At 49.9% G+C, this 5,532-nt stretch overlaps 1 non-coding gene across 1 annotated transcript; it reads left to right on the top strand.

Moving 5' to 3' along the window:
• Nucleotides 1–4,980: 4,980 nt before the first annotated feature.
• On the top strand, nucleotides 4,981–5,084 carry LOC143822253 (U6 spliceosomal RNA). Its single transcript, XR_013226107.1, has one exon. It is a non-coding gene; the product is annotated as a U6 spliceosomal RNA (small nuclear RNA).
• The last annotated feature ends 448 nt before the right edge of the window (nucleotides 5,085–5,532 follow it).

The raw sequence follows: 5,532 nt of genomic DNA, 5'->3' as shown, positions 1-5,532 counted from the left end.
TCCTCCTCCCCAGGCAGGCAGCTGGGTGGCCTCGGGCCAGTCACAGTCCTGTTAGAGCTGTTCTCACAGAGCAGTTCTGTCAGGGCTTTCTCAAGCCCATCTATTTCGTAGGGTGTGTGATGTGGGGAGAGAAAGGGCCTTATATGCCACGGAAATCCCTCCGCTCCACAAATACAGCCCGCTTCAGGCTTCATCTCCAAAATCTCCAGGTATTTCCCAAACCAAAGCCGGCAACCCTAGCTTTCAAATTTGGATCTACCCGAAAGCAAGAGGCAGAGTCCCAGATCAACCCTAACCAACCCTGATTTTGCAGGTCGGTCAGTTTGAATCCCCCCCCCCATTTCTCCTGAAGTCTGCACTATTGGTGGGGATTTTTCCCTTGCCTGCTGGGACATTTACCTTCAAAGCACCACACTGGCAAATTAATTAATTAATTCTAGCACTGGAGGCAGACCGAAAATGAGCTCAGGGTTCATGTGCTGGAACTGGGGGTTGGCTCTCTTCTGTGTTCAGCATGGGGTAGTCAAACTGCGGCCCTCCAGATGTCCATGGACTACAATTCCCATGAACCCCTGCCAGCATTCGCTACATCACTGGCATGGAATGAATATTCCATATGGAATATTCCATAGCTGCCATTGTCCCAGGAAGACAAGCATCGCTGGTGCCTCCCTGCGCATAAGGGGTACATTATGTCTCAACAGACACCGACGTCAGTAGGCTGAATCGACAGACAAATCAACGAACTCTTTAGCCGATTGATCGTCAAGGCCTTGTTTGAGTCCACGAAGGCACATAACATTCATCGGGGAGGCTGCTAATTAAGAACAGGATTTTTTAAATTAAAAAAAACAAAAACCACAGAAGCATTTTGCGACTGTAACGAAACAGCGAGAGAGAATCTCATTCAAGAGGGCCTTCCTTTCTCCGGATGAAAGGGAACAGTGATTCATTTGCAAATGGCCTTTTTGCTTCCCTCGTTATCTCAACCCTCCCCCCCCCCCCCACCACCACCACCAAAAAAGAAGAAGAAGACTCCTGGATGGAAGTTTGGGTAATATGCAAATGCATTTAGATGTAATTGATTCATCAGTTTTAAAGCAGCTGATTAATTAATGGGAAAAAAGTTCTTTAATTGGTTGACAGCCCACATCAACAGATATGTGCGCCTGCATTCATTAGCAAGAGATTCGCCCACAGGGAAGCACGGGCTCCTTCTGGCTTTATTAAGGCAGGGGAAAATGTCTTTCCGACTGATGAGAAAGCTTTCCCCCACCCCCGCCCCCACCCGCCCCCACCCCCACCCACCACCCAAATGTGGTCAGGCCTTGACGGAGAAAGGAAGAGGGTTTTCTGTGCATCTACGTGGAGAACCGACAGGGACCAGTTAAGCATTTCCATCACTTTGGGCTACTTTGTGGCAATACACAGAAACAAGCCATTTAGAAAAATATATATAAAGAGAGAAAGAGAGAGAAATATATATATATATATATATATATCGCCAAGCTACTTCCATCTCCCTTCTGAACTTTCGGGAGGTTTGAAAGAGACCATTAAGCATCTGGGCATTTCCAAGGTCGCGGTCATAATATACAAGCCAGGCGCTGCAAAAGAGGCTCCATAACGGCCCCGTCAAACGTGCGAGAGTCAGGGGACTCGTACATAGGATGTGTTTAAACAGCTTTATTGCCACGGCTGGCTTTTCAGCCAACAAGGCAGCTTCCCGTGAGGAAGCCTGCATTCCGCTTGCAGCCTGTTGCAGGAGCGTGGCAACCCTGCAAGGACAGGGCCTTGTTTTAACGGTGCCTTCGGGATCCCAGGCTCGAGTTACTACTCGTCTCCAGACTGCCGAGATCAGTTCCCTGGAGCAAATGGCTGCTTCAGAGGGTAAACTCTGTGACCCTGTGTCTCTCTTCCCCCCCCCCAGGTCCCTCAACTCCCCTGGCGGCACCTCCAAATCTCCTGGAATCTCCCAACCCAGAGTTGGCAACTCTGTGCATCCTCCTTCCCTCTGCCCGAGCCTGCTTGAGAATCAGCAAAATCTATTTTTTTTTAAGAAGTCTCTTTTTGTCTCCTCCCTGTTCTTTGGGCAGCTCAGGTCTCCAAGAATTCCCTCTCAGCCACCATTTTGCTTTCCACCTCCGGGACTTGGGTAGGCAATAAAGTAGTTGGGTCTCATACCACAGAACTCACCCCCCAAAGCAGCCATTTTCTCCAAAAGAAGGGGAATCAATGTTACAAAATCAATAAATACGGTATAATAATATCTCTGAGGTCTTCTGGGTGTCTGGACATCAGTTGTAATCTCCAGCCCTGACTCAATGTGGACTAGCACTTTGAATAGGCCTCAGTTAATTCTCTGGGGGTCCTCTGGGGTCGGAGGCTGGGTGCACATTTTAGCTTAATGTGGCTTTCAAAACTGAGCACAGGGGAAGGGGGATGGCCGGGTGGATGTCTGCTTCACCAAGAGGACCCAGACCTTTCTGTCTCTTGCATCTTCCTCTTTCCCAGAAATTATTTCCACCAGCACACCTGAAACATTATTTATCTGGCAATAAACAAGGAGCAATAAAGCGGGCTTTTTAATGACCAGCGGCCCAGTGAGTTTGGCCTATTTTTAATTTTAATGTTGCATTTAATGAGCTGGAGTCCCCAGCCTCTCTCCACCAATGTCATCTTCTTTACAGCCAGCCCTCTACGAGGCCCGGGGGGGTGGGGGAGAGGGGGAGGCCATGGTACAGGAAGCTCTCCAAACTGCTGGCATAGGGGAAGGAGAAGGGGTTTCTGTAAGCATGCCCGGAGATCAGCCTCAAAGGAAGAAACGGGCAAGACTGAGCAGCTGTTGACATTTCCCTGCGATTTTAGCCGTTCTGGTACTCCTAAGTGGCGAGAGTCAAGCTGGACAGAGTCTTCGGCCCAAGAGTCCCCCAACACCAGAAATCAGAAGAGCCAGCCTCCAACGCAGAGCCCTCCAAAGCAGGCGGAGACCCAGATGTGGCCCTGTCTCCCAGACTGCTGCTCTTTCTGCTAAGCCTGCCTCACAGGGTTGTTGTGTACGGAGAAACCGGTGATCTCTGGAAGATGAGTGGAAAGCTTGTGGAGTCAGAGTTGCCAGATCCAGACTGGGAAAATCCTAGAGATTTGGGTATGGAGCCTGGGGCGGACAGGGACTTCAGTGGGACCCAATGTCATAGCACTGGTGGTCTTCAAGCAGCGGCTGGATGGATCCTTCTCCTGGGTGCTTGAGGCTGACCCTGCACTGAGCAGAGGGTGGGACTAGAGGGCCTGCATGGCCCCTTCCCACTCTAGGGTTCTAAAGGTAGCTGCAGCTCTACTAAGAAAATTCTTACGAGATAGCTCTGCTTAACCACTGGGATCATCTCCCAGTTGGTGGGGACTGGGAAGAAGGCCTTTTTCGTGTTAATCTCTCTTGTAATTACAACTGACCTCTGGACCACAGGGATCCGTTCGCCTGGAGAAGAACGGCTGCTTTGGAGGGTGGGCTCCCTTCTCCAAACCCCTCCCTCCTCAGGCCCCACCCCCAAAGCCCCAGTGAAGAATGGGCAGACCTCCTAGCCTGGCCTCCCCAGAGGAATCCAGCTGGTTCCATCCCAGTGGCCATTAAGAGCTCTGGAGGAGCCAGTTCTGCTCCAGACTTGGTGGTTCTGTGTCTGTTGTAAGCCTATTGCCACACGCCCCTGTCTTCCTTCCCTGCTTGTCTTTGTGTGTTTTTGTAAACGTAATAATAAGTTTTCCTTCGGCACCTGGCAAGGATCTAAGAATCCAGGGAGTTTGTTTTTAAATAAACATTTTGTACTTTTGTTCAAAAACCCCTGGTTTTAGAGAGGCTACCCCCAGCCTGGGCACAATTGTAAAATCACAATTTATTTGGAGGAGATATTTCATTGATTTTAAATTGTAACACGTTTATTGTGATTTGTCAGCTGACTTTATTTTATTTATTTTTTTGATTCATACCCTGCCCTTCCCAGGTGACACAGAACTACATTGATTGATCGGTTGATTGACTGATTGATTGATTCTGCAGTTTGGTCCTTGCTTTGAACATTCATGGCCAAAGTAGCAGTCTATAAAACTCAACATTTCTCCTTGGTTGAGGAGGGCAAGGAGGCCAAGAATGAACACTGCACAGGCTCAGAGACGTCGCTAGGGTCTCCTTTGATGATGAAAACTCATAACCCTTGATGCTCTTCGCTTGATGTCTTTGGAGCCCCTTTACAACCAACGACCCTTTAAGGTTATTAAAAACAAGAAATCACACTCAAGAGCCCAGCAGAACAATTAAGCAGCAGCACCCACAGAGGCTGACAGCAGGAAACCAGCTTCAATCAAGAGGAGAGCAAGGAGATTGTGAACGGAAGCAACTTCTTCGTCTGGCCTTGGTGGAAGGGCTGGGCACACCTGGAAATCCCACGGATCCTCTCTACCTTGACTAGGGTGGCCAGGAGGTTTCGGGGGTGGAGCTGGAGGGTAGGATGGCCCATGCTGCATCGGGAAATACCTGGAGACTATGAGGGAAGAAGGAGAAGGAGAAGGAGAAGGAGAAGGAGAAGAAGAAGAAGAAGAAGAAGAAGAAGAAGAAGAAGAAGAAGAAGAAGAAGAAGAAGAAGAAGAAGAAGAAGAAGAAGAAGAAGAAGAAGAAGAGCAGCTTGATCAGGGCTGTGACTGGCCCAAGGTCACCCAACTGGCTGCATGTGGGGGTTGAGCGCAGAATCATATCCAGCTCACCAAATTTGAAGTCCGCGCTCCTCCTAACCACTGCACCAAGCTGGCTCTTTAGTCTGGAGATGAGCTAGAATTCCGGGATCCCACCTGGAGCCTGGCATCCATACCGGGAGAGGGTTGGGTTTGAGAAGGGAAGAGACCTCAGCAGGGCAGAATGTTCTAGAGCCAGCCCCCCCTCCAAAGCAGCCATTTTCTTCAGGGGAACTGATCTCTGCCACCTGGAGAGAAGTGGTGCTCGCTTGGACAGCACTTATACTGAAACTGGAACAACACAAGGAAGATGAGCATGGCCCCTGCGCAAGGATGACACACAAGTTGCAATACCAGGAAGTCTCCAGCCACCACCTGGTGGTTGGCAACCCAAGCCCAGTAGGGACGACATGGGGCTTCTTGCTCCCCACCAACCTCCACCCTCTGCCCAGGCCAGCCAGAGTAGCCCTCTCAGGCCCTTCTCTGTGGCCATTTCGGGACAAAAATAGGCCAGTCAATGAAAAGCGATCGGGCTCCTCACTCCTGCCGATAAACTCTCCGGTCTCATTTGCCTCCCTTTTTCATTAGCCGGGCTTTGTGCTAAATAGCGGAGGGATCGGAGAACGAATCTATTCAAGGGCTAAGGATTTTCTGACAGAAAGACGGATACGGAGAGCGCGGCCTCTTCCACCGCATGAATTGAGGCGCACACAAAAGGCTCCCTCCTGAAAGCCGCAGCTGGGGCTCTGCTCATTCACCCGCCCCGACCATGGCCTTTTTTTTTTTTTTTTTTTTTTTTATTTTCAATGCTTT

Source organism: Paroedura picta, chromosome 12 (genome assembly GCF_049243985.1).
Source record: "Paroedura picta isolate Pp20150507F chromosome 12, Ppicta_v3.0, whole genome shotgun sequence".
Lineage (NCBI taxonomy): Eukaryota > Metazoa > Chordata > Lepidosauria > Squamata > Gekkonidae > Paroedura > Paroedura picta.
The sequence above is the reverse complement of the archived record's forward strand: the minus strand, read 5'-3'. Positions and strand labels throughout refer to the sequence as shown.